Consider the following 14,572-nt stretch of genomic DNA (forward strand, 5'->3'; position numbering starts at 1 on the left):
CTCCTTACAGATAACTGTAGGTTTTTAACAACATACGCTAGCATTCATACTGAATTATCATCACAAGTCACGTTCTCCCTATGTTCTGGTTGTTTATTTGGTAATTCTTTATTACTACGGAGATATTAGTTAAGGTTGACGGAAGTATTTTTAGAAAGCAGTATTCTTTCTGGATAACGTTGAAGTTACAATCTGCAACTAAAACGTTAATTGTTCGTACTCTCTCCATAAATAAGGATAATATAAACATATTTATTACTTGAAAACATGTTCCAGCATATTTTAGTAACAAACAGTCAAATTTTGTGAAACATATCTTTTGTTGTCCTAGAAACAGCACGATCTACTTAATATTTGTATTGAAATTTACATTTTCGAAGATATTTCATATCGAATAACTAAATTGTACATGTGATCTTTGTTTTATTTTGTTTTGTTAATTGCTTGAACATAAAACTGTAATGTTTCATGCTTACATGTTTTGAATCAGAACAAAGAGTGCAAGAAATTTATTGCATGAAATAAATTTGTTATATTAATGATTGTTTGTTGCTAAGAATTCCTCTAACACACTGTATAATTTCCAACTACTCCTAACGGTAGGTTTTGGCCAAGCATATAAAGTAACTACAAAATTATATTTAGATACAATAAAATACGCTTGTTATGGGACACAATGTACTGTACGCAACGGCTAGTCCCTCGCACGTAACGATATGATAGGCTAAATTATAGCCTACTCAGTATGTTAATAACGATTGTCGTGAAGGGGACACATACTTTCTCAACAATTGAGACAGAGATCAAAAACCCACTGACTCCAATTTTTGACAAAATTGAGTTATGGGCTGGATGGTGCTTTTTAGTTTGTCCCGCATGCGTGGAAGGTAAGAATACACTAATTTCGACATTCATCTGCATTATGGGGGCTGTTTTAAAACTCGTGGAATTCAGAACTCCACTTACTCTATGGAATAAGAGAGTTTTTGCATTCCAAGCTTAATTTCCCAGTAGATGGCAACACTATCGCTCAACCAGCTGAGTAAAGTGATACGGTATTCAGAATGTCACAAAAATCTATGGAATTCATGTAAGACTATGAAAGACACAATATGGAGTCGATTTAACTTCCAGAAACGCAATACAGATGCAACATTCTCCAGTCAACTAAAGTACAATTCAGCATTGCCATTGAAAGAAGAAAGCAAAAGGACTTGCAAAATTTGATGCAGTTTATTTCATTTTCCTTCTTATGTCCAGGGCCTGTTTTAGTACATGTAATATTCTTCAAGTTTTAAATCAAATATCTTCAGAATATAATTTCAGACGATTTGAGATCCTTCCAAGAAAAATATCAGAGTGATGGGGGTTGCCTCTCAACAATTCAGTTCAAAGTACCAGTTCTAGGAGCCATGCAAAATGTAGCACAATATACAAATAGACCTACAATGTTATATTATAATCACAAATTAAATAAACGCACCAGAAACAAGGGATATGTGGTTAAAGAAGAACATTATAGGTACAACTATTCTTTACTTACTTATGGCTGTGAAAGAACCAGCAGGTTCATTGCCGCCCTCACATAAGCCTGCCATCGGTCCCTATCCTGTGCAAGATTAATCCAGTCTCTATCATCATATCCCACCTCCCTCAAATTCATGTTTATATTATCTTCCCATCTACGTATCGGCCTCCCAACTAAGACTATGCATTTCTGGATTCGCCCATACATGCTACATGCCCTGCTCATCTCAAACGTCTGGATTTAGTGTTCCTAATTATGTTAGGTGAAGAATACAATGCGTGCAGTTCCACGTTGTGTAAATTTCTCAATTCTCCTGTAACTTCTTCCCTCTTAGCCCCAAACATTTTCCTAAGAATATTATTCTCAAACACCCTTAATCTCTGTTCCTCTCTCAAAGTGTGAGAGTTCAAGTTTCACAACCATACAGAACAACCGGTAATACAACTGATTTATAAATTCTAACTTTCAGATTTTCTGACAGTAGACTAGATGACAAAAGCTTCTCAACCGAATAATAACAGGCATTTTCCATATTTATTCTGCGTTTAATTTCCTCCCGAGTGTCATTTATATTACAACGACGCATGAAATTTTGTAAGTATTAACAAATATCACCATGGAAGCGCCAGGCAGTTGCTTGTTATGAAAATATAAGAAGCTTGCAGAAACGTCCCTCACATACACCTTCAAGATCTCGTGGCGTCCGAAATGTCTATTTCCGACCACTGGTTCCTGATGTCGAACTGATCAGTTTAGAGTTCTTTCATCTATATAATTTTGACCCTTAAGATTGGTGACACCCTGTATATCATGTTGAAAAAAAATTGTTTATTATTATCCTGCAAAGCTTTAAATATAAAAATAAAAATTACTTTTTCTTTTCATAATACTACAATAAACAGATGAAGATTTTAAATTACTTTTCAAATTACAAGTAATCTGTATATATGAATTTATTGAGTTCTAGTTCTACGATTTTGTATGTCCACTAAACATTGTCGTACACAATATATTTTGGTAGGTAGTAATACATGTGCAGTAATACTAGTCATAATGTTTTACATAATGAATCGTATCAGCTTGTAATAAATAATCATCAAAGGAACACAATACTGGTACATTTTTCTGTTGCTTTGAACTTAATAAATGATTCACACTGGCATGTGGGAGGAAACACATTTCAGTTTTGTTTACCAGAAGCATTGATAGATGGCTGACAAGAAAATACAGGACCTCCAAAGTAAAAATTTTTATCGATTTTGATTGACAGTGTTTTTCAAAACAATGTCGTATTATACGTGGTTTTGTATTAGTATACATTAGGTTTTCAGCATGAAGGGATCATGGGTGGACGACGAATTTCAAGTAGCACTTAAGTATCTTTATTACATTTGTAGATTCATGGGATTGTCACCTTTTCCACTGAAAACAAAAGAAGCAGAAATATCTCTCAATCTGTGTTGGTCTGGATTATGGATCATAGGATGCATCGTGACTTTGTGCTTTCGAATCAAATTTTTTTTGGTGGGATCGAATGTGGTTAGAATAAAATTTGTGGATTGTATGGAATTTACCACTATTTGCGTTACAGTGTTTAGCAGTTTAATGCTCTTTATGAGTAAAAATAAATTTCATATTACTCGTATATTACTATGTTTGTCTGAAGTAGATATAATGTTATTCCAACAACAAAAGCTGTTCTTAATTTATAGACACATTAGAAGATATACATTAATTACTTTCTTCGTAAAAATTTTTATTTTCCAAGTTCCTATTACTACGCTGTTTATATTTCAGAAACCACTTCGAATGGTAGCAGGTGTAGTAATATCACAGTTGTGTTATTTTTATATTATAGTGTTCGTTACTGTATATCTTTTATTCATTTTTAATGTAAAAGTTAGATACGAAGAACTAAGCAACCTATTAGAAAACCTTCTCTCTTCGACAGGAAACATTACTTTTGAAACGGAGGGAACAAATACATTTTCTGTGCTTGATGTAGAGAAAGCATTCGATGAACTGCGAATATCAATTTTGGAGAGGAACAAGATAATGCTGCAAAAGATTCGTACATTTCGAATAATTCAGAGCAAACTCTACTCTTGTGTCCAACTAGTTAATTCTGCTTTTGGTATTCCAGTACTTTTTTCCATATTATCTTGTTTCACAACTATAATGTATGCGTTTAATTTTTTACTCCTTCACATGACTGGACACTTGGTAGCTTCTACTGATCAATTAGTGTCCTGTTCATTCGCCATGTTGTATATCGTAGTTGTTTTAATAGAAACTATGTGTTATTGTCACTTTACCACGAATGAGTGCAAAAAGTGTGTGACTAATATTCAGGAATTGCTACTACATCGTAATGTAATTAACAGTGAGTGTGTAGGAGAGCTTAAATCTTTTATAGAACAGTTGAAGGATACTAGAGCTGTGTTTACTGCCTGCGGCGTTTTTTCCCTGAACCTGCCTTCTTTATATGCTATTTTGGTTACCCTTTCATCTTATTTAGTTGTTTTAGCTCAGACAACATAATGTATGTACAATTAGTTGTTCTTTTTCCATTTGGAATTAAATTCACAGAATACAGAAAATTTGCCGGCCTCTGCCGTCCATATGCCTGGGAGCAGGGGGTTGCCCTTTACACTAGAGATAGAGTTCCAGGAACTCTATTCGTTGCACTTATCAGCATTGTTCTCGCTACATATACGGCGGAGTTATGATGGCAGGGCTATTTATAAGTCCGTGAAACATTAAAAAAATTCATAACTACTAAACTACACAAGATAACAAATTATTTTACACTAAATTAAAGAGAAACTCTCCAAGTTTTGTTACATAACTCATAGATGCTCAATGTCTCCACCTTTGCTGATACGGCAGACATTCATGCGGTAATCCATCTCACCTCATACACGCTCCAGCATGTCACGGTTGACCAGAGCCACGGCAGCTGTAATCCGGTGGCAAAATTCCTGGAGATCAGCAGGGAGCGGAGGCACATAGACAATGTTCTTCACAAACCCCCACAAGAAAAAGTCATATGGAGTTAAATCCGATGATCGTAGTGGCCACTTCATTAACGCGTCAGCTTCTCGTCCTGTGCATCCGATCCATCTTTGTGGCAAATTTCACGATTCACGGTTTCTTCGCTGGTTCCCGTACATCCTTGCAAAGAGCGGCACACGGACATCATTCATCACTGAATTTCAGATACCAGTTCTTGATACTGTTGAAAACAGGTGCTGCCTTTTGAAATTGCCCTCGAAATCGTCGCTGCACAGTCGCAACGGACGAGGTCCTTGCATATTCCAACACAAAAACCGATTGCTCACGTTTAGTTAATGCCATTTTGACTCTATTGATAACTGCTACCACTTAACGATAAATCATGACAAAGAAGAGCGGGCTTTTCCTATTTAAAAAAAACGTGGAGAGTTTCTCTTTCTATTGGCATATCAATTATACCTTGATCTGTTGCGTACTTTATTTGTTATTCAACTTTAAAATGTTTCACGAACCTTTGAATAATCCTGTGCATTATGGGAACTGGCTGACACAGATGACCTAAATTCATTTTTTCTGTAATGACATTAAAATGTCGGCATTTTCTGTGTTTTAAAATTATGTATTTACTCCTAGGATTGTTTTATGCCTTGAAATTTTCTTCTAAATATGTTGAATGTCCACTGAAAAGGCAATGATATTTTAAACATTTTTTGTTGAATGTATTTAGAAACAAATCTAACTTTTATTGATACAGTTACGGATGCAGTTCTCAACTGTTGCATGCTGTAAATTAGCCATTTTACAGAATGGAAATATTTTATATGCATATGAATAAATTCTTCGCTGTAGATATTTTTAATTCATTTCTCATAAGGTACATTATTATTTTGTATGGAAGCTGCTTGAATTAAATATGAAAAATTCTCAATCGAGATAGAAATTATGGAAAATATGTGCACAAACTTTATTTCTGAATTTGTAACAATTTCTTAAAAAAACAAAAAAGAGATAAGAACTTATTTGGTGTGAAATGTTGTATTATATTATGTATTAAATGATTAAAAATTATTGTAATCACTGCAAACTTCAAACCTTGCTCGTTTAGTTTTAATACCCTTAGGATCTCATTGAATATCTCATGAAAATGCATACAGTGATTAATGAGATCCAATATTTGCAGTCACAGATACCAATCTCGCTTTGAATGGTGAAGTGTTTTATTACTGTAATCACTGCAAACTTCAAAATTTGCTACTTGAGTTTTAATATCCTTAGGATCTCATTGGACATCTCATGAAAATGTATACAGTCTTTAATGAGAAAATATTTGCAGTTACATCAATCCCGGTATGCATGGTGAAGTGTTTTATTACTGTAATCACTGCACACTTCAAAACTTGCGCGCTTAGTTTTAATATCTTACGAATTCATTAAACGTCTCATGAAAATGTATAGTGATTAATGAGACCTAATAGTTGTACTTACAATATATCAATCATGGTACATGGTGAAGTGTTATATATAACAATGTTAAAAAAAAAATATTATCACTGGAAACTTCAAAACTTGCGCGTTTAGTTTGAATATCTTAAGAATTCATTAAACGTCTCATGAAAATGTATACATTGATTAATGAGATCTAATAGTTGCAGTTACAGAATATATCAATCTCGCTATGCATGGTCAAGTGGTTTATTACTGAAATCACTACAAACTTCATAATTTGCGTGCCTAGTTTTAATATTCTTAGGTTCTCATTAAAAATCTCATGAAAATGCATATAGTGGTTAAAGAGATGTAATATTTGCAGTTACAGAAGTAAATCTCGCTATGTATGGTTTACACTGTATCGTCATCTTAAACCTTATATCTAAAATTACTTATACTAGATAAAATAAGGTAGATGGTTTCCATCTTAAATGTAAATTATGCCTCATTCAGTAATATTCATTGCCCATGTTATAGTAGTGTGTATTAACATAAGCCTAATGTGTGAGCGGATTTTCTATGAAACGTGAGCGCGGCATGGAGTTCATGGCCGGCGAAGCGTATGCTGCCGGCCGGACGGCAACAAGATTTTGCGGTTAAGCTCGTGGCGCTAGAGCAGTAGTAGGGATTTTTTTACTCGCGAGTTTACCCTTTAATATACGAACAGAGTAGAGAGGTAAGGCATGATCTTTCTTCCCTCGTTCAATCAAACTTAAGCAGTTTGGATATGTTCACTCTCTGTCTTTTCGAACTGAAAACTTTCAATAGTGAAGGTGTTCCCTCCTTCTCCTCTTATACCTACTTCTCATATCTTCCACTTTGATATGTTTTGAGGGCTCTATTTTATGTGACCTAATCTTTGCCGACCACTGAACTAGAGTGTCTAACTTAATTACTTTTATTTTTTATGGTGAAATCTGGAAACCGAGGGGGTCATATGATAATGATAATGGCTCTATCGTGGAGTACATCGTGAATTGTCTACAAGGAAACGTTAGCTGTATGTATTGCCACAAAGTTCTACAGAAGAAACGCGAAACTACGTTCCCTGACAGTTAATACAGCAAAAATAATCTGAAAAACTATTAATTTTTGTTTAAAAAAATTCGTCTTATTTATGTCACCGCTGAATGTTTCACCACACTCCTATCTTTTGGTCATGAAAAAGTTCTCTTAGAGCAAATTAGGTTTTTCGGAATTCCATTATCGGTTGTTTTGCGTATTAACAGCGATCTAAGTGGAACCAAGCTTTATCTGAAAACTAAATGAGATTAGTAGCAATTTCTCCGTCATGCATTTCACTGAAAATTAATTCATAATATCTACTCCTATATTTTGGGTCACTCTATTTAATTTATTACACCTGATTAATTTTATACCTCTGGAGATGTTTTGGACGACAAGATCTCTCAGCAGTCCGGCAACCCTGGCCGGTAGACATTACCTAAAACTTTTGCTTATCGTGAAAGCTGTAAAACTTTAATCCAATTAAAATTTCTAAATGGATTATTTCTAGTATGGCAATGTTTTCTATTTCAATCGGTCGTTATTGGAAGGCAATAAATCATTCCTTTCAATATTGTGATAATCGAATAAAAGTGTTCTTCTAGGTTAATAATTTTAAAGTTATGTTTCTATTGTGTGTACGCATCACGTACCATGATAATACTAAACTATAAAGCTATTAAATCCAGAAAAAGAACTTATGAAAACCTTCAGCATGTCCGTTTCGTCAAGAATTGACTTGATGTATTTTAACAATGTCCAATTCATTTATACTTCCCTCTAATGAGAAAGTGGGAAGTGGGAAAGTAAATAACAGAATTTGAGAGTTTCCACACGGCCTTATATACCCAATTTCTTTCTCAATATGAATTTGTCATTCGGAAAATATCTTGCACAGTCGATGAACTAAATTGACAAAGGTACATATCTAAAGTTTGTAGGACAGTTTGATCAATACATCCATTAAGTGCAGGATAAAGACGCTCACCTAGTGTTATTACAAAATTGCGTGACGGGTGTTAAGAGTTGACTAATGATTTTAATTGCGATAGGTGCAGTTGTTAAAATTAAATGTACCTTAATTTGATAGAGTGAGATAAACAAAACTCCGTTTGGTAAAAGCACAAACATTCAGTTCGTGAAGAGATGCAGATGTGTTAGCGTGATGACGTCAAAGGATAGTTTTAGTATATCGTCATCCTATAAACTCTTGTATTATGTCTGTAAATTTCTTGGATTGGCACCGTATTCCATATTCAGAAAGAAACAATCAGGAAAGTGCTGTGTTCTGCAGTCTGGCATGTGGTGGACAATTTTGTGTGTGATTCATTACAGCGTAGCACTTGGTTTCAAATTTGAATACCTAATAAGAATGGACTCTCCACTGAAACAGAAGTTCGTAGACTGTATGTGTTTAGTAGTTACATTTTTCACGACTCTCTCTATTCTAATTATATTTGCTAGTCAAAAGGGACATAATATACCTGAGATCCTTCAACGTTTCTCTTGTCTTGACAATATGTTGTTAGAACAAAGTGAAATATCCAGGATGTACAAAAATACTAATAGAATGATAATTGGATTGCTTGTGTATCATGTGTTTGTGTCAGAAGTCCCAAATGTGCTGAACATGACGGTTTGTGAGTCTGCTAAGAACATGATTCTCTTGATTAGTGTCAACTTGTGTGATTTGACTGTAATAGCAATGTTTATTTTGTATACTGTCTTGGTGTTAGAAATCAAGAAAAGATACAAACTCTTCAATTTCCTCTTGAAGTCCTTAAATTGCACAAAGTCAAAAATGAATAGAGTCAAGGTTTCTGGCATCGAAATTGAAAAGGCATTTGAAAACAAAAGAAACCTTAGTAATTTGCGGGAGACTCAAGACACAATGGAAATGAGTGATATTGAAATTGACAGTGTCTTTCATAGAATAAACAGAAATTTCGACATGATGCATGAGATTGAACAACTCAGACTGGTTCAGAATAAATTGTATGGTGTTGTAGAACTCGTAAATTCAACGTTCGGTATTCTTATTCTTCTTTTCACGTGCTGGGTGTTCATAAACGTTATGGATACGATATACTGGCAGTTAAACATGTCAACAAATTACACGACTTTGAGTAATGATCTAGATGTAGTTGTGTGTGTTTTTTCTACAATTTTTGTGATGATCCCCTTGGTACAGATTACAATTTGTTCTCATGTGACAACTGAAGAGTCAAAGAAGTCAGTAGTAATTGTACAGGAATTATTGTTACATCAGGATTTTAAATGTGAGGTTGTAGGCCAGTTGAATTTGTTACTATCGCAGTTGAAGGATACATCCGCTGTATTCTCTGCCTGTGGAGCTTTTCAAGTTGATTTTCCTTACTTATACGCAATGCTTGGAGCGATGTCATCTTACTTTGTAATTCTGATACAAACGGGACAAAATTAATTTTCGTAATATCATTGATGTAAAATATATTTCATATATTGATGTATAAAATTGTGAACTTTGGTAGTTATGTAAAGTATATGCAATAAAGGGCTCGTCAAAGCTAAGGGATCGGCAATCTTACCGTCTTCCTGCACTGCATTCTCGCGGACAGATCGCCAGTAAGTACCGAGAGACAGCATGACTACCGATCCCTTAGATTTGACTCTCTCTAAAATGAGTCGTATATTATAATAATGTTCTTTATTTTAAAGTCGCTTCATGTGTTGTCGATGTTCAATAAATGACTGATAAATGAATGAAATCTATTGAAAGAACTTATATTTCGGCTAACTTAAAAGGATGTATGCTATTGAAATCGAGAAGGCATTTAACAGGGTTATGTTAATGTGTTGTTCCTGCAGTAGGCCTATATGACAATTTTAATTTCATTCTTAAGTTGGAAAAGAACCTTTGTCACATTTTAAGCACGAAAAAATATACAGAGTGTTTCCGAGGTGGTGTTAACTTTCAGGGATGATAGCGAAGGGCACATGCATCAATTTGAGATACGGAACCATGGTCCGGAAATGACTGAGTCGAAAGTTATAAGCAAAAATTGTTGTGTGGAAATGGAATTGTAATTTGGCACCACATGCCCTCCTTCCCTTAACTTTTGGAACAGTCGTGGAAAGATGGTATGGGTCGGATGTCTCCTACATGGGTACTTGTACCGATACAATCTGTGAGATTGTCTACTGTTCCCTTTGGCTCATCCGTATTCGAAAATCAGGTCTGCTTATTCCGCTCTCGTGTACTCCTCCATTTCACTAGGACTGATCGACTGGACACTGCAACTTGTACACATACACTGCTGTCTACAGACGTGCATATCAGGACCGACCATGTCCGTTACACATTACGCTATCTGCATTGCTTTAGTGTAGTTTCCTGTCCCCATCCCTCAGACAGCGCACTGAACGAAATACTGTAAGTAGACAACGTTAACAACGTCAGATGAATGCAGTATGTATAAGATGTACAGACAAATACACATAAATAAGGTGTACAGAGGAATAAAATTATTTCATTTCCACACAACTATTTTTGCTTGTAACTTTAGACTCGGTCCTTTCCGGACCAGGGTTCCTTATCTCAAATTGATACATGTGCCCTTCGCCATCATCCCTGAAAGTTTGTAACACCACCTCGGAAACAACCTGTATAATGCGTTCTGCAATAGCTACTTGAGATCTATTACATTTTATCATTACACAATAATTAGTGGGAAAGGAATTCGCTGGGTCACTGGTTGAGAAGAAACTGCCTTCTGAAGGATGCACTGGAAGAAATGATGGACGGGAGATGATTTCGAGGCAGAATAAGATATCAGATGATAGACGACATTAAGATATACGGATCATTTGAGGAGGAAAAGAGGAAGGTAGATAATAGGAAAACTGAAGAATGCTGGGTTTGCAGTGAAAGAACTGCCTTTGGACAGAACACTATGGATGAATGAATGAACACAATTTTGACGCCAAATGAGTTAAATCTTATTGTGATCTTCATTTTTAAACGTAAGAGATTTTTATTGTATGATTATTAATTTCTCGATAATTATTCACTGAGAGTCCAAGATTGGTATTTTTATGTCCACCTGCCTAGCAGTAATTTCACAATCTCTGTTAAAAATTATCCCTGTAAAATATTACAAAGGTACTTGAGGTGTGCTGCATTGCCATAAAATACACTCAGTAGAATATTTTGTGTTGTAATGTGTGTAATTTATGTTACATTCATTCATTTTAATAAAAAAATTGCAGACGAAAATATTGATTACAATCCACTGTATTCAGACTGACCTTTTAACGATATGACTAAAAATCATATTTAAAGTTTATATTAAGTATGTGTAAACTGAACTTACAAAATCTACGATGTTTAAACTGAAATTTATGAAACATGATTGAAAGAATGAATGTTAAAATATTCTGGAAGCAAACAAATAGAATTTTGTTAAATAGATTTTAATTAAATATAGTTATGAATTAAGTCTAAGAACACGAGGGTTGGGGCATAAGTCACGACGACTATTTTTTTTAGAATGCGGGCGCGGTTCGAAGCTCTGAAATATGCAAATGTAAGGACTGGGGATTTTTTATTTTAATTTCATTTATCGTTTTCCATAGATCTTATATCAGCATTGAAGCTTCAAAATGTGGAACAAGTTAAGATGAGGTGAGGCCGGGGATTGGCCAGACATTACCTGACATTTGCGTAATGGTTGGAAAAAATCTCGATAAAAACCGAACCAGATAGTCAACCAAACGGAGCCACCGGCGTGGCTCAGTCGGTTAAGACGCTTGCCTGCCGGTCTGAAATTGCGTTCGGGCGCGGGTTCGATCCCCGCTTGGGCTGATTACCTGGTTGGGTTTTTTCCGAGGTTTTTCTCAACCGTAAGGTGAATGCCAGGTAATCTATGGCCAGTCCTCGGCCTCATCTCGCCAAATACCATCTCTCTATCACCAATCTCATCGACGCTAAATAACCTCGTAGTTGATACAGTCTTTAAATAACCAACTAAAAAAAATCAACCAAACGGGAATCTAACCCAAATTCGAGCACAGCTCCGTATCAACAGAGAAGATAGTCTGCCGACTGAGCTACGCTGATGGCTCTACAAGAATTTACAGTATATATACGAGTAATAAGTAGTTGAATTATCCAAAAGAATGTACCTACACCACATAGCAAGTTTTGATATAGTGGAACTATACTATTATAGCATGCAGATTAATTCAATTTACAAGCATTTACAATTAAATTAATTTACCTATACAAAAATATGTAATACATATCAGATGAACTCAATTTATAAGCATAAATAATACATTAGTTGAGCTAATTCAATTTACAAACATACGAGTATATAACACATCAGTTGAGCATATAAAATACGCAATACACAGTAAGCAGATTAATTCTCAATTTACAATTATAAACAATTCATCAGTTGAGCTATACATAAAATATACAACAAATAGCGAGGAGATTAATTCAACTTACATCATACACAATTCATCAGTGGAGCTATACAAATTTGTAAAATAATTACACAGTACGTAGATGCAAGCATATGCAATTTATCATTGTGTAGAAGTATGAGCATGCAGAAATTTGGTTAATTCTCTTCTAAACCTTCTCTCATGACCTTCAAAGCTTTAAGATAATTAAGCAATGCATTGAAGACTGTAATACATTAATAGTGAACTCCTTTTTTATATAACAGCTTAGCCTAACAGAGAGTAGATTAAGGAGAGATTTGTGTCGTATTAAAATTATGAATGTTTTGGTTTGAACTAAATATGTCTTGTTTTTTAATATAAAACCTAATTAGGGAAAGAATGTACTCACAAGGCATTAATTAATACCGTAGAGTAGAGTAGAGACAAATTTAGCATTGAAACCTTCCTTTGCAGAACGAAAAGTTACATTTGTTGAGATAAAATTTCTGCACAATTAAAGGACAAGGTTAAAATTCTTTCAATCATTCATTATCATAATACACTGCTCTCTTTAATTGACTGAGCATATTGTGAATTCAATTAATAACTCTCCCAAAACACGCTATGAAATGTTTCATATAAAACAATTTTTATCTCGAAAAGGTAGCACAAACGAGCAAAATTGTATTAAACACTTTTGTTTGAGATATCTCAAAGAACAACACCCTAAAATTAGTGACATTACTTACGGTTCACCCTATGTTTATACTTCTTTACTTTTCTAATTAAATTATTATTTCTGATCTTCAAAATTGTTTATTACACCTGATTATAGTCTATTAAAATTATATCCATGCTAAATTTTCCTCTTCTCTCATGAGGGGAAGTAGTATATTTATAAGATCTTATTTTAACGCCTTTTTTAAATTGTTTGTTTTTGTATAAAAGAGAATCTGAATCATTGTCAGCTTCTATCTAACCTAGAAAACTGAAATTTTCAGCGATTGTTTATTTCGATGGTTTAAATGACCTGAAACAATGATTTTGAAATTTCTAAAATTTTTTAGATATTACAAGGGCTAATGTAGGACTGGAAAAGTAGAAAAAATATAGGATTGTGAAAAAAATATATATATATTTCTCAGTAAATAAACACTAGTTTTCTATAAGTATTATTGAAAAAAGCATCATCAAAATATACATTCAAGATATGTGTACATGAGTTGTAAAAGAATCAACCATCTAGCTTCAACAGTTTTCCAGGAAAAGTTCCTTATTTGAAATATAAATGAATATGGTGAAGATAGGAAATTCCGTTTCCCCTTAAGTCAGCACAGATATAGAGCTCAAAAGAAACTGCCAAGGTATTTCAGGTAAGTGTTGGGATTGTTAAAATTCTTAAACCTTGCAACTAAACTGAAGTCACTGATCAAAAACGAGGTGGGAAATATGATAGGAAGTGTAAAAGTACGGAAAGAAATGTTACTGTTAAGGAAGCCAAAATAAACTCTCGCCTCACGAAGTTTAACCTAAAAAAAGAGTTGGTCCATTCCGGAGTCCACGTGCCTGCTTCTAAAGTTTGTCGACATTTTCTACAACGTGGCCATAAAACTGGGCGATCTTAGAAGAAATAGCTTTTGACTACATATGTTAAGGAAAAGCGATTGGCTTGATCAAAAAAATATTCAGCTTGGATAAATATGGATCAGAAGCATATCTTGCTTCTGATGAAACTTGTTCCATTTTCCAAGATAAGCGTGCTCCGTATGTTGTGAAGTCATCTAATGTAAGCGCGTATCGACCATGCAGTACGCAGAAAGTTTTTGGGGTTGCCTTTTCATCCATGGGCAGAGTTGCTTATACCCATCGTTCTGCGTTGAATTCAGAGAAATATATTGCTATTATGATGAGAGTCATGTTGTGAAAAAAAATTGTGTCCCGGTAGTAATGAGTTTGTTGCAAGGAGATATTGTGTCATGCCACAGATTCATGAATATTGTTGCAGCTATTCACAAGCATAAAATCTGCGTTCTTGATTGTCCAGAAAACACTCGCGAACTTAACCCAATAGAAAATGTCTGGTCAATCTTGAAGAGAAGATAAGAA

The sequence above is a fragment of the Periplaneta americana genome, chromosome 2 (assembly GCF_040183065.1).
Source record: "Periplaneta americana isolate PAMFEO1 chromosome 2, P.americana_PAMFEO1_priV1, whole genome shotgun sequence".
In the NCBI taxonomy this organism is placed as follows: domain Eukaryota; kingdom Metazoa; phylum Arthropoda; class Insecta; order Blattodea; family Blattidae; genus Periplaneta; species Periplaneta americana.